General features: G+C 46.4%; 1 protein-coding gene across 1 annotated transcript in view; it reads right to left on the bottom strand.

Annotated features, from left to right (window-relative positions):
- SMPDL3B (sphingomyelin phosphodiesterase acid like 3B) overlaps nucleotides 1-22,828 on the bottom strand; it is a 532,892-nt gene that overhangs the window by 398,339 nt on the left and 111,725 nt on the right. The gene's annotated exons all lie outside the window — the stretch shown is intronic.

Here is a 22,828-nt window from a genome sequence, read left to right as displayed (position 1 = left end):
TAAAGGCCCTGGCTTTGGGCTACCAACTTGGTGACTGTAAACGGCCCCCTTTTGGATAACTATGCAGGGTTTTTGACCATCTTCAAATCACCCTGCGGTTACTTATACAGCTCAAGATACCCTGTTGGACTTCACTCAAGGGTCCTTGGATACCCTTACCTACCTGACCGAATTCCGGCAGCTCGCGCAAACTACTACCTGGCCTGAGGAAGCCTGTTTCACTCGGTTTCATAGAGGCCTAAACAACGACTTGAAAGATGTGTTGACCCGTATACCACGTCTTCGTAATTTCTAAGAATTGGTGAAACTGATTTTGCAGGTTGAAAGAAAGGAGAGCAGGAAAAAGAACTAGGAGTGCCTACAGGAGTGCACCTCAAGTAGCAGTCAAGGAAGAAGAGCCATCCGAACTAAAGCAAATTGGTACTGCGAGAGGTCCTATCTCTGCCAAAGTACAGAATAGTTGCAGAACCGGAGGATTATGTATGTACTTGTGGTTCTGCTGAACACCTTCTGTGTACTTGTCCGGTGGCTCCATAAAGCAGTTCAGGGAATTCCAGCTCCCGTCCGTAAAAGGCACGACAGTCCAGGATAACATGGTTAGTCCCTCATCTTCCACAGGTGAGACGCTGGTGACAAGTTCTCCTGATAGTGCCTACAGTAGAGAACTGGAAACTAGAGCCTTGGTTGATTCTGGTGCAGCTGGTCCCTTTATGGACAGCACCTGGGCTAAAACCAACGCAGTACCCATACAGCAAAAGACTGGCTGTTCCTATTCAGGGGGTGGACGGACACCTGCTTGAAGGCGACCCTATAGTGGCTAACTCCATTCCAGTCGTCTAAAGATTCATCATCATGAGGAGTCTCTGTCCTTCAGTCTGATCCAAACAACCAACTATTCAGTGATCCTAGGCATGCCCTGGCTGGAAGAACATAACCCTTCCATCAATTGGAGAGCTTGTTGGTCCTTTTTGTGCTCAGAACACTGTATTTCAAATTGTCTGTCAGCCAGCATGCCAGCCATTCATTTAGAAAAACCGTTTGGCCAAGTTGTTCACTGTTTGAACCCTGTGCAGTATCATGAATATCAAGACGTGTTTCTGAAGGATAGTGTAAAGAGCTTACAGCCACAAAGAGAACCTGGCTAACGGCTTAATCACAGAATTCAAATCATTTTCCGGGGCTTCCCTTTTTTCTCTCAAAAAAGGACACTAGAAGAGTTATGCCCATGCATTGACTACCGAGGACTGAATCGCACCACCAAAAAAGATAGGTATCCATTACCATTCAATCAGGACATCCTCAAAGCCCAACTGTTAGGCAGAAACCTGTGCAGTTCCCTCTGGGACCACTGCAAAAGAATAGGACTACAGGTGTTTGGCAGTAAACCCACTTGGTAGCAGTCTGTACCAGACAGATTCACTTAGTAGCTTTGGCTGAGCAGTCAGACTTCCCTCAAGAAGAGTTAGGCAGTATACAGAGTATTCACAATAGGTCAAAAGAACACAATAGAACAAGTAAACACTGACCAGAGCTTGGTGTAAAAGAGATATAATTATTTATTTAAAACCACATCTAGAACAACACACAGGCACTAATAGTAAGCAATCCAAAAACACGGTCACTAAAAGATATACACTACCTTAAAAGAATATTAGACAAGTCTTAAGTAAAGCCCCACTTATTTTCAGACAGCGGTGAGCGCTTAACGCAGATGGCACTCTAATAATTTGTTTTAAAAAGGGAGAGAAAAGCAGAGTATAATTTGAAACAGGTCCAACACTTTCATAAGAACACAACAAGACAGGAAGGCAAAGTAAAACCGTGAAGTTGGAGTTCAGAGGGCCGGATCCACTTTCAGAGGATCAGAACGAAATGTGCCCAAGGTCACACGGTTGAAGTGCACAAAAGTCTTGAAAAGGTTCAGAAAGGAGTTGGACCAAAGAAAGAGACCAGTTAGAGGGTAAAGGCGGCCAGCCCAGTCCAGAAGGTTAAGGGATTATTATTACCGTGTAGCAATCTTTAGAAAGGGAGGCCTGGCGGACACGGTACCTTAAAGTGGTGAGAATACTCCAGTGGGGGCAGTTGTTCCTGGCAGCGGATGCAAGTCGGTGCTTCGTCCGGGGGAAGAGAAGATCTCGTCGGGGAGGAAGACAGGAGTCCGTTGCACTGCCAGGGAAGAAACCAGCCGCAGAGTTTCTCAGGTAAAAGGAGCGGTCCTTTAATTCGCGGTCCAGTGGTAAGGGGCTATCCGGTTGCCGGGGTGCTTGGCACGGGCAATTCGACCACAAGCTGGTCTGGGGTGCGAAGAGAAGAAGGTAAACTGGTTGTGCCCACCAGTCAGGGGAAGAAGCCTCTCCAGTCGGGAGATCTTCTCTGTCGTCGGGAAGTGGTAAGTCGGTTGCGCAGGGCTCCACCGGTGGTGTCGTCGTGGTAGGTCGGCTCAGCTTCTCCCTCGTCGGATTCTCAGGTCATGTGGCCACTTCTGAAGTTCCAGTCCCCAAAGCCCTGCTTTTATGCAGCATACCCCCATTCACTCAGCCTAGCTGTCAATCAAACATGCTAAGTGGTGAGCCGGCCGGCTCACCACTTGGGCCAATCACACAAGAGTGCGACTTGAGTTACCAAGGTAACTCAGTCCAGGGTGCCTAAACCCCCTCCCTGTGGTACCCAGACAGATTGGCACCACTTTTGGAGGCTTCTGTGGAGAAGCCCGCCAAAAAGTGGAACAAAGGGCTCGACTTGGGTTGGAGTCACAGAAGAGAACACAAATGCCATTTTAGAATCGAGTCCTGGCAAAAAATACCAACCGGCGTATTAATATTAAATAAATAAACCAACGGTATGTTCGAGGCTATGAGAATTAAATAATTAAAGTTGGTAGCCTCGAACAATGGGAAAATCCCATAGGGATATATTCGCGGTCGAATATAAAAAGTAGTATCCACTGCCACCATCCAAAACTCGATCAGGGGGGACGGAGACATACCCCTTCGACTAACAGACCCCGGGGCAATCGAATTGCCCCGACCAGTACATTCACAATATTATGGTTTGTACCGGTTTCTGTTAATAATTTGGGACTAGTAAAGCCAATGGTGACTTTACATGCCCTGGGAGACAGTAGTCAGTCCCAGGGTATGGAGCCTATGTTGGGGGGTCGCTACCACACCCTTGGGTTACGGCACGCAGGGTGCTGTGTAACCCACATCAAAAACACATGAGACCCTATGGAGTAAAGGACCCCATAGCCCATAAAACACATTAACAGTCAAAGGAACACCATAAATCATGTCCAAGAGTGGGAGAAAAAGAGTCTCACTCTTGGAAGGAGAAAAAAACAAACTACAGAAATCCAGCAAAGCTGCTGGGGGACTCACTAGGTTAGGAAATTCAGCCTAAAGAGAGAATTCTCCCTAACACCTACGCACAGCAAGGATTTTCATGAAACTCCATTTACGAGGCACCTACCATCTCATCCTTATCAAGGAGGGAGACAAATGGAAGACTGCCTCCCATACATCCTTTGGCCACCATCAAGATCGGTGATGCCCTTTGGGTTGGCCAATGATCCTGCAGTCTTCCAGAGGTTCATGGAACATGTCTTCTATGACTTATTGCTTCATTCAGCCATCGTCTATCTCAGCGATATTTTGATTTACTCACAGAACGTGGAAGACCATCTTGCTCACATTTGTGAAGTCCTTTGTCATTTACAAGAGAACCCTCTGAAGACAAAACCAGAGAAGTGTCTTTGGTGCCACAGAAGTGACCTATTTAGGGTATGTATTGTCCAATAAGGGAATCTCCATAGACCCGTGAAAGGTTAAGGCAGTCTACTGGAAGGCGCCTCGTTCTGTTAAGGAAGTACAGAGATTTTTAGGTCTGGTGAATTTTTTCCGGAAATTCATACCATAGTTTTCCCGCAAAGTCCTTCCCATAACTTCACTGTTGAGGAACACAGTCTTTCTCTCCTCACATAAGGCTGACAATGCCTTCATCCAACTAAAAAAACCTGTTCATCACGGCTCCTATATTACATCAGCCTATCATGGAGAAATCCTTCATTGTGCAATCCGATGCCTCAGATTACGCTGTTGGAGTGGTATTAAAACAAGTACAGTCCGACAACCAAGAACATCCAGTGGCCTTCTTCTGTCACCAGCTGAGAGGAATTATTCTATCTTTGAAATTGAACTTCTTGCCTTGAAGCTGGCCTGTCAAGAATAGCGTCACCTCTTGTTGGGGCTCCTATGCCCACCTTAATACGCACCGACCACCGCAATTTACAATATATACAGGATTTTGCATGCAGGAAAAGTCATCAGGCTCGATGGGCCCATTTCTTCCCAACAATACAACCTACAGTTTACCCATATACCTGGAAGCCAGAACATCGTGGCCGGCGCTTTATCCAGAAGCCTGCAACCACCCTCCATTCCTGCTGAAAGCAAGAATACCAGGTTTTATTTTCAGCCATTCATTGCAGTAGTGGATGTCTTTCTCCAGCAGGTAAAGAAGGCTCAGCTCACACAAGCCCCTCTTCCACCTACTCCTTGGCATACTATAGCAACAGGTTTCATTGTGGACTTACCCCCTTCCAACGGCTACACCGTTACAGTGGTAACTACTGATTTATTCACTAAATTGGCTCAATTTGTTCCATTGAAAAGACTTCCGACTGCACATGAGATGTGTTTATCTGTGACATATTCTGACTGTATGGAGTCAAACGGAAAATCGTTTCAGATGCAGTAGACCGTACATACTTCCAAATTCTGGACCGCCTTTTGTAAGGTTTTGGGCATCAAACATTTCCTATCCTCTGGTTATCACCCGGAAACCAATGGGTTAACAGAAAGGACGAATCAAACTCTAGAACAGTACATTCGATGTTTTGCAACTGCAACGTGTAACAACTGGGCCTTGTTACTGTCCATCGCAGAATTCTCTAACAACTCAACTATGTTCTTACAGATTTCATACTCAATGGTTACCATTGTCTGCACATTTCTGCTCTAATGTTCCTTCAGTAGATGAATCGGTATGAGCAATAAGTCATACACAACAGACAGCACTGCAAAACCTTCAAGCGGCACAAAAACCCACTAAACACTATGCTGACCGACATCGCGCTGAGGCACCGACATACAAGGAGGTTGGTATGGTTTGGCTTTCGGTTAAGTAGTTACCTACTCGATTGCATCCCTCCAAGTTTTCTACCAGATTCAACAGACCATTTAAAGTCACAAAGGTGATCAATCTGGTTGCATTCAGGTTTACCTACAAACTGGAAGAAGCTACATCTGGTCTTCCACTCTTAGTATTTGAATCCTTATATCAAGGACTCCGACATCTGCCAGTACAAAGATCCACCTCCGTCAGTTCTACTGGATTCCACCATTGAGTACGAGATTGACGGCATATGTGACTCATGCCTTTTCAGGGGCCAATTTCAATTGCTGGTCAACTGGAGTGGTTACCCGACCTGTGAAAGATTGTGGGAACCTGTTTGCAACATTCATGCTCCTCTGTTGATCTGAAGATTTCATTGTTCCTTCCCATGGGAACCGGGTGGGTACTTGGCTTGAAGGGGGCATGATATCAGGATTAACCGCTGCAGTCCCGGGTTGTTGTCCCAGTCACTATGGCAAAGTTCGTGGCTCATCTCCCCACTCCATCCTGGACGCATACGTGCACCGCCTACGCGGTACGTAGTGACATCATGCACCGGTACAAACGCTGCTCTTTTCGAATTATTGTTCACCTGCCTGCTGCTTGGAGCATTGCAACTGCTTTGTTGCGTTAAATGCTAGTTTCTTCCTTCTTCTTCGCTCCTCTCATCTGCTGAATTCTGGATCCTGTCTTTCTTGCCTTTGCCTCACCCCGTCTCCTGATTCCTGGAGTCGCTTGCATGCTGAACTCTCTACCCAGTTCTTGCATGGCTCTGCTGCCTTGCTGGTTCCTAGACTCAGCTGTTTTACCATTTGCTATTGGATATGTATACCTTGCTTTATTGGAACTTGCCCCATGTAATTATCTATTCAGTTTCTTTGTGGCATCATCTAGCCAGCTGCACAAGAACTGCAGGTTGTTTTCCCTGAGAATGGTTTTTCGCTGCAATATTGGCTCTGTTCCCCTGGGGAGAGCCAATAGCCAGTTTCATAGTCTGTCTCAAGGTGGCTGCCCGGGGGACCGCACCCTCTGATACGAAGGTAAGGAGGGAACTTGACAGTGATCTATGTTAGATATCTCCAAAATGGAAAGAAACGCAGTCTTTATTCTACCACAAGGTGAAAGGATAAAGAATAGAAAAGAGGTCACATTAATTAGGGTAATGCATTACACCCCCAACCCCGAACATCACCATGTGAAGAGCTCAAAATTGTGCCGTAGACCAGCCTGTTCTACCCAACCTACTCATCTCAGACTGTTCTCCTTGGACACTTGCATGATCTCCTGCATCCCATGGTATGCCCCAAACACATTATTTAGCATCCCAATCACCCCTTCATCAGCATTTATGCTCTCCAAGCTCACAGTATAAAATTAAGCAGAACTCTATTTGAGTTGTGCAAGGAGCCAGAAATGAGAAGCGGGCACAAAGTGATAATATTCTGCATGTTATTAACAGAAAGGGGTTTGGATAAAGACCTTACTGTCCCTATCCTAAAGCAAATGTCCCGTCCCATGAAATTAAAACTAGAAGCAGGCTGACCTTTTGTCCAAACTAAATCTGACCCAGACATACACAATCAGAAGGTGCAATGTAAATGTTTCTAATTTCAGTTCAACTTAAATTTGCAAAAACGCAAACATATAACGTCAAAAAAGAATTCTTGGGTCCTGGGGTGGTTCCCTTTCCATGAATTTATTAAGGAACATTGTTCAAAATGTTAGGTTTCAACAAAGGTCTATTAAAGGCAAATGTCTCTTTCACTTAATACCTTCCTTGGGATGGAAAACAAATGTCTCTTCCACAACCCTGGTTGGAATATAACAAAAAGAAAGTCTCTCCTAGTTTTCAGGATGGTTAAACAAATATATTTTCTCCAATATTGGTTGAATTATGGCATAAGGCAAATCTTTTATAATTCGCTGGTTGACAAAAAGTTCAATTTAAACAACAACTTGATATGACAAAATGTATCTTCGACACACCAGTTCAAAATGGGTTTCCTTGTATGCTCTCCTTCCAGGAAACCTCTCAACTGATTCTCTCGATATCCTGGTTTACTCCCCTACCAGTAATATCTTCCTTTCGGCTCATGCCGGCCTCTGGTGTACTCTCCTGCCAGGTATACTCTTCCCAAAAGGTTCACTACCCGATATGTATCTCTCATCAGGTATTTCTGTAACATTTATATTCCTCTTAGATATAACAAAATTGCACTTCTTCAATAGTAAAACTTTGTTTACTTCAATTATTACTTGTTCCAATTTCCCCCATTCAGACATCCGATGTATGAGGGTTTGTTCAAGCTCTGTCTGTCAACCTTTCTATTAATATTTCATGGCTCTTGGCAATGTTTGTTCCAGGTTTCCCCAAAATGATATCTCATATTAGGAGAATTGTACAACTTTTGCCTTTTTGTTTCTTCTGTAATGTCTTTTGGCTTATGGCAATGCTGGTTCCAGGTTTCCCCCAATTGATATCTCATATCTGAAGAATTGTACCTGCTGCGACTTAACCAGACTTCCTCTCCTGCGGTCAGGAAGGCCTCCAGTCTGTAAACTGCAGACATTTCCTGCTCTCCCGACGGCTCTTCTCCATGAGTCTGCCTCTGCCTCTGGACTCGCGTACCGCTCTGCACACTCTGCAGCCTTTCTCCTCTCTCCTTCTCCGGTCTGACACCTGCTGGTGATTTCCAATTTTAAATGTCCCGCTCAGCTGACTTGGATCTTGACAACTAGACTGCACATTGTACTTGGTGTCACATTCCCTCCACATTTACTCCTTGTGTCAGTACTTGACGCTTTCTGGTGACTTCGGGAGTACAAGGAAGTTTCAAATGATTTTAAGTTACATTGTTAGACAGTTTCATTTAAATAACCATCAACATTAGATATTTAATGACAACATGCCATCAAAGACTCTGGAATTAGGGTTGCTTCCACACAGAAAAGGGAAGAATATTGCGCTTCTCACAAGAGACACGCAGTATTCTTCCCTTTTCCTCACCTTCCCCCTCATCCCCCGGTATTCATTTCCTCCCCATGATCCTCCCTCCGGACACCACCCCCAGGGTAAGGATCAGGTAGCGGCTGCCTTTCCCTGGCCATGTGGTAGGAGACTATCACCGGGGAATCAGTGATGACTCTGCAGGATTCATCACAGTTGCAAGAAACATGCATCTTTGGGAATGCAGATTTGTTGCACCGATTAAGCAATACTGGGTGGGATGGCATGTTGTCCTGCAACATATTTCTTGGAGATTTAATCACTTCTAGATGACTGCTCCATCTTTGCCGTGGGGACTCTGGGGAATTCAGTTGCCATGTGGATATAAATATCAGTTCGCTCTCATGTTTTCTAGACTGAATTTCATAGACAGAAACTTGGGATTCTGTGATTCTACTGGGCATACCACAGGGCAGCAGGTGGGAGGGATTTCATCACTAATCCACTCTAGGTGTATATAAGCATGCATCCTTATTTTAATCATAGGATTGTGCATGACCAGGAGTTATTTCTACTAAGGATTTAAGGTCAAAGGGAATTACTGTCAGTGAAGACCCTTCCACAGTCTCTTAGGTTGAAGGCAATGGTTATGGAGATTGTGGGTTGACTGGCAAACAGGACCATTCATGACATTGAGCTCCAGTTGGTGTCCCAATTGTGGGCGATTCAGGAATCTGCAGGTGGCTCTTCCAGTTGCTTTAATCACTCAGGTAATGCCAACCCCCGACTCACCCAGGTGCATTCAAAGGCTGTATTAGATGTGACAAGGCCGACACCGTGACCTTGTCAAGTGAGGATATGGGGTCATCTACACGGTGTAGAGAAGAGGGAAAATCACAGCCTGTTTTCATTTGGTGGGGAATCGTGAGAGGGCCCCACTTCCTGCACCCTCTGAGGCCAGTCTGAAGCCCTCTACCTTTGCCTATTGCCATGCCTCCATGATCACATGGTTGCCAGTGTTTTTTTCTCTTTTCCAGCGGCCAAACATCAGAGCAGGAAGCCAACCGAAAGCATCAAAATGAGAGCCAAGGTTGAGCGCCCCATGCCAGCAACAAAGAGCCTGCAACACGACAACCAACAAACAGTCCCCCCCTCCTACCCTCTCCCTTCTGGGAAATGCTGCCAGCACGTGCAGCAAAGCGAGAGAGAGAGAAGCAGATCCAAAATAACCACATACTGCGGAAAGCACAGCTACACCACACCACTGAGAGATGGCATCCAACAGTTCCTGCTGCCCCGGTCTGCCCTAAACCACTAGGGCCTTGTACCAGGGAGACAAAACCCTGCTACCGTGGGACTTACCTTATGGGCACCCAAAGCAGGGACCCATTACATGAACCAGGACAATGTACTTCCTGTTGCCGACATTGCTGTTCCATGGAGGATCAGCGCAACAGGAGTGGTCGTGACGTAGCCTGCCATTTTTAACTTTGTCTGATACCTCACTGCCCAGTGTGGCAAAGACAGGGCAAGATTGGCAAGGGACAGAGGGCCATCCACAGATAAAAAAGGGAATCGAGGGAAGCAGGGAGTTTGGGTTATTTTGTTGACGTCAGGAGGAGGAGTTAGACTACCAAGAGAACAGTAGAAGGAAGGAAGGCACAGTGTGGAGGCAATTATTGGAAAAAGTGAGGTATTGGCTAGTGAGTTGAAGTGGTACTGCAGTGTGAGGGTGCAGATTAGTGGGACGTGTGTGTTTAGAGTAGGGAGTGTAAGGAGTGACTGTGAAGTGTATGGTACTGAGGGAAAGGCAGGTGTCTGAGTAATAATAGATTATAGGATTTATTAGTGGAGTGGAGGGGGAGTAGTAGAGAGTAGTAGAGTGGACGAGGGAGCAAAAGAATGGAAGAGGAAGTAGTGACAGCATAGAGTGAGAAGCAACATGAAAGGATGGATGTGCAGGCAAAAAGGAGTGTGACACGTCAAATGGACAGGAAAGGCAGGGGAAGTAGAGAAGATAACAGGAGAAGAGAGAGTGAGCATGAAAGCAGGTGAACAACTGAACCAGAATGCCTACTGCAAGGCACAAATCCCATATAGCCCTTTAGACTACTACAGTAGGGACAGCAAGGAAGTCCCAGAGGGAGTTTAGTAAGATAAGGCCAAGGGCCTTTAGCTAAACACTTCTGTCTATTTAACAATTACCATACTGAGGGAGAAAATCTTTATGTTTTAACCTGGGACTAAGGACACCTCCAATAGGGAAGGGGTGCAAATAGACAAGAGGGATAGGGACAGTCCTAGGGTCCATCAACAATTAAATAAAAACCTTTGAACGGCCTATGAGATTTGGAGTGATTCTTGTGCCATAGATCTGAAGAATTTAATTCTGTAACATGGTTTATTTTAATTTTCTCTGATGAGCTGCAATGACGACTTTGAAGCATTGCACTTCTCCAAGTGGCAGCCATACACCGATAAATAACTGCTTTAAGGCCAAGGGGTACATTTTGATCCTATTCTACTGCCCAAAGATCAGAGAAATGCACAATACCTTCTTTTACAATTTTTATTATTTAATTTAAGTTGATTAAAAGTTTCAAAAGCACAAAAAGGCATTACAAAGTATTATTAGAGTTCAAACAAAGTGAAGTACTAACAGTGCAAACATTTCCTCCAAAAATACTTATGTTTCACCTATTCAAAGTATTCTACATTTCCTCCCCTCATCTACTGATGTACATATTCTACAAAAACTCAATTAGTACTTGGTGCAATCACCTTATCAATCATATTAGGCTTGGTTGTCTTCATATGGCCTCTTCAGAGTCTTTATGCAATCCTCCCCCAACACAATAGTCCAATATATTTCCTTCGGGGAAGTGGATGTAGTGACCCTCTCACTCTTCGCCTTCTATCGATTGGATCCAGGCATATATTTGCATACAAAATCACCCGAGAGTACGTCACATTGTGCAGATTTCGTGTGTAGGGCAGAGGTTATTTTTTTCATAACTCATATTCAATGCTACATTAATCCATTCACCTTTGCTAGGCGTACTCTCTGATTTCTACTTCATTACTAGGGTGGCGCGAGCCGCTAACAAATGATGGGCAGCCAGACCCTTAATTCCATACACTTCATCTTCATCTCGCTCTAATCCAAAGAGAATGAGGAACAGGTCTGTATTCCTCTGAATTCCATCCAGCTCCCTGATCCATCCCAAGACAAACTCCCAGTAAATTCTGATCCGGGAGCAGCTCCACCACATGCGCCAGTAGTCGTCAATTTCCCCACATTTACACCAACACGACGGACTTAGTGATTGAAACATTTTGGAGAGTCTGAGGGGGTCATATTGCCACCTGTGTAAGAGTTTAATCGCGTGAAGTTTATATTGGCTGGATATGGATACCCGAGGGGCAGCCCTACACATCCTTCCCCACATATCCGGGTCGACTTCTATGCCAAGATCTCCCTCCCATCTGCTTTTCAGGGGTAGCATGGACCCCTTCCCAGCTTCGATCAATGTCCTATACATGGCAGATATTAAACCCTTCATTTCTGTTCTGGAGTTTAACAGCTTCTCAAAGGGGGTAAATTCCCTTACTCGTGGTATCTTTCCGTTCCTCCATTGACAACACACCCTTAATCTGCAAAAACTGGAAGACAGGGAGAGGGCACAACCCCAAGGTGCCATTTTTCCACAATTGACCTGCCCTCTCCAACCCAGCTTTGAACCAAGGTTGGAATCTTTCCTGGTTGGGGATAATTTCTCTGATGCCGGGGGCCCATAGGTGGCTCAGAGGGGATGGCCACAAAGTAACCTTACTCATGTCACTTCTGTCCCTTCATATTTCCCAGATAGTGCCCAATATTGGGTGGTCCCTCAGTCTCCTCGACAATTTATCTCTTGGTACCCATAGCCATTCGGAAACGGTCGCCGGGGCCAAATAATGGTTGTCCATTGCAATCCATTGGGGTTCATTATGGTTCTGCATGTGGGGAATCAAGATTCACAATTGAGCAGCTTGATAGTATCTCTTCAGGTCGGGTAGTCCCATCCCCCCACACCCCTTTTTCTTTTGGCAATGTCAGAGTGTCATAGGCGAACCGCGCTCTCTATCCCTGCCTAAGAAACTGTAACATAGTTCTCTTAACTTCATCAAAGAAGGGTTTCAGCATTTGGATAGGAAGCATCCCGAAGGGGTAGAGAAAACAGGGGAGGCAGACAATTTTTATTGCATTGAGCCTGACCAACCATGATATCGTAAATTTATCCCATTTGGCGAGATCAGCATGAAACCGTAGACGGAGGGTGAGGAAATTGGCTTGTATGCCCAAATATTTTAGCTGAACATTTTCAACTATGAGACCTAGCGGGGCCGAATTTGTGTATATTTTCCTGTGTGGGTTCCAGGGGGGGAATAAGATCGACTTAGCTTCGTGGATTTTGAAGCCTGAGAGCTTCCCATATTCTTTGATTAGCTGAACTGCTCTAGGTATGGAGGATGTGGGATTCGAAATATGAAGGAGTAGGTCATCTGCTTAAACAGCCACTTTATATTCAATCACTCCTAATTTAAGACCCTCCACCTGATGATCATCCCTTAATTTCTGGGCTAGAGGTTCTAGCGAGAGTGCAAAAAGTATCGCAGAGAGGGGGCACCCCTGGCTGTCATGTTCCTCTGCCCAGGTCGAACCAGCAGGAGTATTCCCCATTTACAAAAACAGACACTTTGGGGACGTATATACTGCTTGAATTCCTCCCCCGAATTTTGGGCCTATTCCCACCTTATGGCGAACCGCCATCGGAAATCCCCATTCGATTCTGTCAAAGGCCTTCTCTGCATCAACGGACAGAAGGGCAGAGTCATTAGTATGTTTTGGGATGCATTCATTAGGTGCAGAGTCTCTCCTGGTGCCAGCTCCGTATCTGCCCAATATAATACCAACCTGATTGGGGTGTATTAGGTGTGGCATCAGTGACTCCAATCGGGCCGCAAGGATTTGGGTGTCTATCTTGGCGTCTACATTTAACAGAGATATGGGACGAGATGAACCACATTTTCTTGGGTCCCACCCCTCCTGGGGAATCACCAAAATTAAAGCTCTAACAAACAAGTCCGGGGCTCTCTCAGTGTTAAGGATCTCGTTAAAGAGTTCCACCATAAAGGGAAGGAGAGAGGGGAGAAAGGATACCCAGTGTCAACCTCTTAACCGCATTCTTGACCTCTTCCTCAGTTATCGGGTCTTCTAAAACAAGGGATTCAACATCTGAGAGTTTTGGCATATTAACCGAGGACAAGTAATTGTCAGTCCCTGGCAAGCCAGGCTGAACATCCGATCTGTATAAGGTCTCACAGAATGTGGCGAAGGCTACGGGAATCTCCGCTTTTGTTGCTGTCTGGGGGTTCTCACAGATCTCTATTTCTAAGACTTTCCGTTCTGCCCGTTGGTCACGCAGCCTGGCTGCCAACAATGCATCTGCCTTAGTCCGTAAGTTACAGCTTCTAAAACAGAAGTTTTATGAAAAAGGGGATATCTGACTGTGTTCTAGGAGACGGAGTTGCTCCTTTTTTCTCTTCGCCTCTAGGACCCTGTGGGGGTCATTCTGAGTATGGCGGTAGGGGGTTAACGGCACCAGTAAGGATGCCGGGGCCATTAACCCCCTAACGCCACATTCCGAGGTCCCTTAGCTGGTCCCACCAGGACCAGCTGGTCTGACCAGCCGTCCTTAGCGGGACCCGTTAAGGGACCATGGAGCTATTAACGGGCCCGCTATTTGCAAGCCCTTATTAGCTCCTTCCCCATTCCCATTGAGCCCCATGGGGACTCAAATGGGAATGGGGAATGGTTTTCGAAATGGGGACTTACTGGGTCCGCATAGGTCGGAATGTCCTGGTAAGTCCCCATTCCGACTGATCGGACCCGAGTTTGGAGGCAGCCATGGTGCTAACAGCACCATGGCTGCCTCCAAACTCGGAATGACCCCCAGTATCTTTACAAAGAGTTTTGTTGCATCGACCTCGCTTTGTCGGTAGATCGTCCCAATTGACATCCACCGTGACCATATCATGGTCAGACCAACTGATCGGAGTAATCTCTGACCTCTTTGCAGTGTTATATGGTTCCTCCGATAGGTATATATAATCGATTCTGGTATATGTATTATGGGGGGCGGAATAGAAGGTGTAGTCCTGCTCGCCGGGATGGAACTCTCGCCATGTGTTTCGAAGCCCGTAAATGTTGAACATGTTCGCAACCTCAGTGTTGCCTCCTTCAGCTGGTTCTCTGGAGTCGGGTTTGCCTGCTTTCCTATTCAAACTGGGGTCCGCCCATAAGTTAAAATCTCCTCCAAGGAGGACATGACCAGCGGCCTAGAGCATGATTTTGGGAACTGTCTTAGCCAGAAACCGAGATTGCCCTGTATTGGGAGAATATATCGCACCAAATGTAATGTTCACTTTTCCTATGGAGCCTATGGAGCCTGCCACCATCAGAGCCTGTCCCTCTACATCTGCCACTTGATGTCTGTGAAGCCCAGCCCTTTTCTAATGAGTAACCCAACCCCTCCTTTTCTCAGAGATCCGGAAACCCAAAACTCTGACCCCGTTCATACCCATAGAATTCTTCGGTCCTCCCCCCTGGCATATTTCGTTTCTTGCAATAGGACGACATCAAGCCTCGTCCTACAGAATTCCCTGCATACCAAGGATCTTTGGTCGGAGAATTAAGACCTTTGACATGTAGTGTCCCCACCCTAAGGGGGCCTTTTGCCTGCTGGACCATGTTAACCGCCATTTATAATCATGCATGTCAAGTATTTGTATTTTATTTATTTATATAGCGCACCTGGCCCAAGGTCATCCGGGTGCTTCACTTAGGCTACAGACATAGTAAACATTTACAGAAAATATACAACAGAAGGAATCATTTACAAGTAATATACAGATTCACATTTTATGGACATCAGAATTACATATGTACAACAGAGAGTAATCGGTAGGCCTGAATATAGGGGGTGGCTAGCGAACAAACTGGCTCAAGGGGTGGTCTTGGGCAGACAGCCAGGCTTTGGCCTGCCTTTTGAACACTAGGAAGGAGGGTTCCGCTCTAACAGGGTTAGGTAGTGAGTTCCAAAGTTTCGCCGCCAGGACTGGGAAACTGGTCCTCCCTGATCTCTGATGGTTGAAGTGGGGTATGGAGAGGCAGTTAGACTGGGCGCTTCTGAGGGGTCTGTTAGAGGTGTGAGAGAAGTGATTTCCCGGGTTTGGCAACCCTGCCTACTATTAATCCACCATGTATGTACCAGTGCTCGCCTCATTGAGGATTTTTTGACCACCCCCCTCCCGTTCACACTCCTCCCCCTTTTTTTGCCCCCTCCCCCATCTCCCTCTCCCATTCCCAGTTGATGGCGTCTGCCCAGGATCAGTCGAGAAGGCCGATTCGGTGTCGGACCACCAGTGGAGACTGTTACCTCACGGTCCCATTTAAAAAAACATTCTACATACCAATTGAGCCCCCAATCTATTTTCCCTCCCCAAACACAACAACAACTCTTAATAAAAAAAAATTGATAACGTATTCCTTCCATAAAGTTGCCCCGGTAAGGCACACATCTTCCCTCCTCCAGAAATGTTCAGAGGGATAAAATCTTCCCCACACCCAGGCCACGCTGATTCCAGGTCCTGAGGGGTCCATCAACGGTAGCGAACCTCAGGAGATCCACATTAGTGGCGGTCAGCCTCAATCGCCTCCTTCGGGTGAAACATTGCCTCTTCGGTATTTCCTCGAACCTTTGACTCGTCTCCTCCTTGGCCCCTGGAAATGCCACTGTCTCCCACTCCGTCCTGCTTCTACCCGATTGCCACCATCTTCACTTGATTCCAAATGTTCCGATATACAGGTGCGAATCTCCGTTTCAGATCGCAGCCGGACTTTTCTGCAGTCGTGTTCGAAAGAGAGAGAAAAGGGATAGCCCCATTGATTCGAGTTCCCCTATCCTTGAGCTATTTCGTGTGAGGAACGCACATTCGCTTCAGGGCTAGAGTTAACGAAGACAGGTCTTGAAAGATTGTAATTCGTGCGCCTCCGAGGGTGACAGATCCACGGGCCTTAGCCTTCTACAAAATCCTGGACTTGTCCTGGTACCTATGAAAGTGTGGGAGGACCGATCTCACTCCGCCTGTTGGACCACCTGCTCTGTGTATCCGCTCTTTGGTTCACGATCTCCTCATCGGCCACCAGTAATTTTATTATGTCATGAATCGTTTTCCTTATATCTCCTTCTGTTTCACCTTCGTGTTCCGGGATGCCAAAAAAGCGTAGGTTTTTACGCCTCACGGTTTTCCAAGTCGTCCATTTTGAGACGAAACTCTTCTTCTCTCTGCTCTATTTCAGCGATTCGAAGTTCCATTTGAGTTTCGTGGGTGTCTATGGAGGCTTGATTGCCATCACGTCTTTCTTCGATCTTATCCATTCGCTGTGTGATTTTATCAATTTTCCTGCCGATATTAACTCCCATGTACTTTATCTTGCTCAGGAGAGCGGTGAGGTCGCCTTTGGTGGCTGCCGATTCCGTGCCAGATGCCTCCATGATCGAAGTACCGGTGCTCCCTGCCACAGGAGGGGATGGGGAGTAGGCGAACTTGGCTAGCTTCAGTTTAATGTTCATATACACAGAGACGGTTCACCTCTGCCTTCTTAGTTTTACTGTCCCCTTTCAAGGGGGGTTGCTGCTGTTTCCCACAATGAGGCAACGACTGGGGCGACTGACTTGAGATCACAGAAAGATACTAATCAGAATCCATCAGTGTCATCAAGGGGGGGCTGGTAGTAGGTCTGCTGGGTTTTCTCAGAGTCCAGAATCTATAAAACAGTTCCTGAGTTTGGCAGGGGTAAAGGGAAGGTTTTCAGTGCAACCTGTGAGTGGAAGGAGGGCACACGCCCCTTTTTTCCTGGGGCCCAACACTTCAGGAAGGTTGTGGACCCGCTCTCGTCATCTATCGATGGCGAGTGTTGGCACAGATGACCTGCGGTGGGATCCCAATACTGGGCACGTGCTCGCCAAAGACTGAGTTCATGCGTCGCCTGAGGGGATCTGCCCAAATCGGGCGCAGGAAGGACCACTGCGGGGGATCCTTAGGCAGCAGTGGGTGCGCACCTCGGGGGTCTGATGCCTATATTACCCTTCTTCACTTTATGTGGGTCACTATTCGGTCATGATGGTTTGAGAGGTGGATCTCTTCCCCCACTTTTACAAGGTCCGGAGGTACAGATCAGATGATTCCACAATGGTTCCTCGCACCCTTCTGCCCCAAGATGAAAACTTTAGCCAATAATCAGGGAAGCGTGGGTTCCAGGCACCCGCATCCCACTGGGAGGTCTCGTAGGAGACACCTTCTGCTCCGTCCCCTAATGGCTCAGGGTTTTGTCCGGTGCTAAGACGCCCCGTATAGAATGTGGTATATTTTGTCTGTGGTCTGATAAGAGGAGGGAGCAGGTGGATATTTGTTCCAGAACAGGTTTTTATGCCAGTTTGGTGGCTCTGGGGAATATCTCCAACTTCTCAGCCGATGCGGGCATGCAGGGGCAGTGTTATTCCAACGTTTGCCTGCCAGCTGCTCACTCCTTCCAATGCTCCAGTCCGTGTGGCTGTGGGGTCATGGCCCCAGTCTGTAAGAGGGGAGCGGCCCTCGTTATAGCAATGATCATATACGTGGCTTGGGGAGCTGGAGCTAACGTGTCCGCCCCTGCAGGGATTGGGGAGCGCGTGCCAGGGAGGAGCGTGATTATGTGGGCTATTGAAATAAGAATCACCCCCGGCAAGGAACACTTGGCCAATCGCTGCACACCGCGGCCGCACGCGAGGCTGCAAGCCTCAGGTCTGATCACTAATGTTCGACGGTGTCACAGGCAGAGTTGCTTGCCGCGTGTCCTGTTGCCGGGCTTCGTCTGCCTGGTTAGATGTTCAAGCGCTGTGGAGACGGGAGGGGGATACCAGGGAAGGGTGCTATTCTCATGAAATCTCCTCACCTCTGGCACTCGGCGGGGCAGCTGGTACACAGCTGTGGCCGCCCGAGGGCAGCCCCGTCCTCCTCATCGGCAAGGTTCGGAGAACATGTCAGGGGCACAGCCCAATGCCTGAGCACCGGTCCAGACTAATACAGTCTCGTCGGGCTGAGCATTCTCCCTCACAGTCTGTTTGCAGCTGTGGGGACAGGGGCCTCCAGATGTATCAGCAGACCCTCGCCTCTTCTTCTACGAGTGTCCTTGGTACGGCATCCAGGCAGGGGGGGCCACTTCGCCACGACATTCCTCCTCGGGTCCTGCAAAGATTTAGTCAGCTGTTGGGTCACTAGAGGGGGAGTCGCTTCATACAGCAGGGCCACCCTAAATTCCTGGGGGATGGGGGTCCGCTAGTGGGGGCTCAATTCACTTTCGTGCCCACGGGGTGCGGAGCTCACGCAGAGTCAGATCTCATCTGCGCACCCCCTGGGCGCCAGTCTCCCACAATACATTTTTTATAAAGCTGGAAATCGGGAGAAAATAAATCCATGAAAGAATGCAACTCCTAGAATATTCCAGAGATAATCATTTGGTTATGCGTGACAGACATTAATGAGGCTGCTGCTTTTCTCAAACGCTCCCTTTTCTGCTGCTGGAGAAATTGTGCTATCCTGGAATGCTATTCACTTTGCACATGTATTTGTTTAATTTTTAAAATTGCTTTTGGGTAGTTTTAGATGTCATTTAACCAAGAACCTGGTCAAAGCTGACATTTCAGATGTTTCCAAGGTTAGACTGCGTCTTGGTCCCAAACATCTTATTTCCTAAGGTGTACCCAGTGTCCAATGTGTGAAGCTCAGCAATCTTGCTTTTGTTGAAGTTCCCCATCAACATCAAAGCCAAGTCGAGTTCGCACACATGCTTGAGGACGCAATGTGTCATCAACATGGGTAGGGTGACTTCCCCTCAGCCGCAAGAGGTCAGTGAGAGGATCCTAAGAAAATGCCCACAGGGGAAGTCATAAGTGAGGCCTACATTTTCTATATGTTAACGATAACACACAAGGCCTTCCCGTTGTGCTCTCCGTAAATTTGCTGTGCATTTGAGCTACTGCTTGCTGTAAAGCAATTACACACTCAGTGGGTGGCCTTCTTAGAGGCTGCTAAATTGACATGGTTGGCTTTGGCAGGCTCTTACCACTTCTCATTCATAGCTGGAGTGTTTAGTTATTGTCCATGCTCATAAAAGGGGGAAGTTATTAAGGGTAGTTTCATTGTCAGCAGCCTCAGTTCAGAGGTACTCTTGGTCCAGATCATCTGAACTGATGAGCAGGTTTTCTGTGAGCCAATATAGCGGACGGTTGATGGGCCATTTAATGTTCACCATGGGCAACCACGTAGTGAGTCATCAATGTTCAAATTATTGGAGAAGTTTGTATGCACTCCTGTGATTTCATCAGGGTTTTAGTCTGAGGGTGCCACTGCTTGCAATTAAATCATCTAAGATAATGCAATTTAGTTGTTTGTGATGTTTTCAAGGGGGCCTAAATGAGGGTGATGTAGCTTCCATAACCTGCAGGATTTTGGTGCATTGATCAAGTGCTCAGAGCTCAACTTTGTAAATAATTCTAAATGTATTGATCGCATGTGATGGTAAGGCTTTGAAACTGCATAGTATTTTCCCTCCTAGCCTTGAATTTGTGAAAAGAAAATCATGACACAAGTGATTAGTATCCCATCTGTTTGTTTCCGTGCTCAACAGACCAGATGGACATTTGTATGGCACCTATACACAAGTGTTGCCAGGTGCCACAAGATAGAAAGGGTGGAGGAGGCAGAGGAAAAGAAACAGTAACGGTCATACTAGACCTTGTGTCATTCTGACCGGGCAAGTGGTTTGTGGTTGAGCGACAACACCCTCGCCATCAGACTATTGTTAGCGTGCATGACCCAACACTGTTGATAGTATTATACTATTTGGGTGCTGGCATGTGTTCAAATGGTATTTTGCAGAGACCACTTGGAAGCATATGGAGAAAAGAAAAAGGTGACGACAATAAGCAATAGATAATTGGAGACACTCACTAAGTCACAGATAAACCTGGCACACAACTAGATCTAACCTTCTTAAAATTGTAATACCCAACATTCACCTGATAGTCGGCCGAGTGACACCTGACAATGGCCGAAATGAACTACCTTGCATTTGCAGAGGAACTCTTGGAAGGGATCCTATCAACACCCTCCATCATTGACAACATCACAACTAGGCAATCTGCCTCAACAGATGACGAGTGGAATGAGAGAGAAGCATTGACTAAAAAACATATACATACAGAACTACATGGTTCTTTGATGACGGAATCTCGGATCACACACCGCACCGAACAGTTTGATAATAAGGATAGAATCTAGAATCTTCTAAAAGGGAGAATGCTAGGAGACACATCTACTACATTTTTACAGCTCCCAGGCCCTTTAGGAGCCATGAAATACAACAATCACGTGTGCCTAAGGGCACTCAATAGAGCTGCTACCATGTTTTTTAGTCTGACGTGTTACTTGGCATCATGAATGTCTCCGGAAACAACCTTGAGGTGAGACTGTTCCATTGTCACGTTTGGATACTGGATACAGCAACATGAGTAGGCTGCACATCAGTAGCCATTTTCCTTGCTTATAAACTTTGAAAACAGTCCTGAAGAAGGTGGCTTTAACCACTCAGACCACCAAAACCAGTTGACTCTGAAGTGGAAACGGCAGTAAATCTGCTGCCGCAGATCACGCTTGCACCAGGGTTAGAGTAAGAAAAGCTTGTGTTTACTCCCCTGCCATAGCCTTCACAAAATAGTACCACATTTTAGTCTTACATTTCGAGTCAACATCTTTTAAACAGGGTCTACTTACCTCCAGTAATGGGCAATAAAGTAATAATTTTGCCGTAATGCCATTTGGTATTTGAAAAGTACCCTATCATTTTAAATTGTTCAGAAGCAAGGGTTTGGCCGATCAATGTCATCCGTTTTGTTCACATACTGTAAACAACAAGGTTCGGGCCACAAGTTCATTAAGCCTTTTCTGCAGAAGAGTAAAAATTGGTTTAAAAATAAATTGAGCTTAGTACTCTGTCTCCTTTTCTATCCACTATTAGATAAGCAGCCCACCAGCGCAGACTAGGGATAGCCCCCTCCACAGAGGTAGGGACAGTTACGATCTTCTCGGTCCCTCTTTGTAATCCACAACTCTGATGCTTATGGACAGGCCCAGACACTGTTTTGTTGTTATCGATATACCACACAACTAGCCATCTACAGTACAACAGTACAGTACAGTACAACACGTGAGCATTGTCCTCACCTTTTCTCTTTGCCTTGAGACATTTAGGACCATCTACGAACATTATACATGCTCGTTGGCGCAATGACGCTAAGGATTGCCTGCCCACCCCTTCCTTTTTTGTGTTACCAGTTAACGCTTGGGCATAACCCTTCAATTGTCACCAAGTGACCCTAAACCCCTTGTGTATTTTTCAGAATATGGAGAAGACCAAGTGGACAATGTCACGCAGCGATTGATGACTTCAAAGAATGAGGGGACTGTTAGGGAATTACATTACTGTTGGATCTTCAATGCTCCATGTTCTGTGGTAAACACGATTACCTTCGCAGTAGCTGTGACAGTAAAGGTTAGTACATAAGGTTAGTCCAAATGATGCGAAACAAGACCAGAAATCATTACACTATTAGATAAAAGCTCAGGACTGCAAAATAGGGACATAAAATCATCTGGTGGCCCTATCCACAGCCTTAATAAATGGTCAAGGGAGACAAATGTATGAGTAACAGTACTGTACATCATGTCCATTGGATGGTAGTTGAGGGACTAGTGCACATAATGTGCATTTTGACTGGTGTATAACTATTCAGTATACACATGAATTTGGGGATATGGTGCTCTAAAGCAATGACTACTTGTTACAATCTGAGGTGGCTCACTTAATTTCAGAGCCTCTAGTAGTCTGAAGGTATCTTTGCCTCCTGTAAACTTCAGTTGCATTTTTTGATGGAGCAGTGTAGAGAGAGATCTCTTCTTAAGTCTCTCTGGCTGAGAGAAGAAGTCTCGAGGATTCTGTGTCGGATTGCCGGTTAGGAGTTGTGGTTGGATGGACTCGTGTTGTTAATCTTCCTGTGCCCTCTCTCAGCAGTTTGCCCTCTCCTATGCTGGGCTCTGACTTGGAGTTTTCCAGGTTCTCTAGGGGAACCCTAGGAAGTGGTTAGTTAAGTTTCTTATCAGTACCCTCATGGTGCCCACCAATTTGCTCGATGCCACTCCTAATTTCCAGTACCCCCTCTGGTCCATGTTTCGTTCTCCATTTTGACAGTGATAGTGACCAAGGGTTTGGTAGTGACATCTGAGTTTTTGGGAAAACCTGTAAAATATGGGGATTCCAGCCACGGTTTTGGGATTGTGAGAATGTTGCTTTCTGGGAACAGTATTGCAAAGTGATACAGGGTGTTTGTGACATGTGGCCAAGTTGTTTAAACTCCATTGGTTCTAAGTGGGGGGACGGGTATTCCTCCGGACTGTAGGGGTTACTGTCAAGTTTTCTCCATTTGCATCCAGTTATGATGTTTTAGGATCCACTGCTGGTTTTCTGACTGAATGTGATGCATCATGGAGGTTTTCAAATATCCTTCC

This window comes from Ambystoma mexicanum, chromosome 11 (assembly GCF_040938575.1).
Source record: "Ambystoma mexicanum isolate Mex_15411 chromosome 11, UKY_AmexF1_1, whole genome shotgun sequence".
NCBI lineage: Eukaryota > Metazoa > Chordata > Amphibia > Caudata > Ambystomatidae > Ambystoma > Ambystoma mexicanum.
This window is presented reverse-complemented; position numbering and strand designations above follow the sequence as displayed.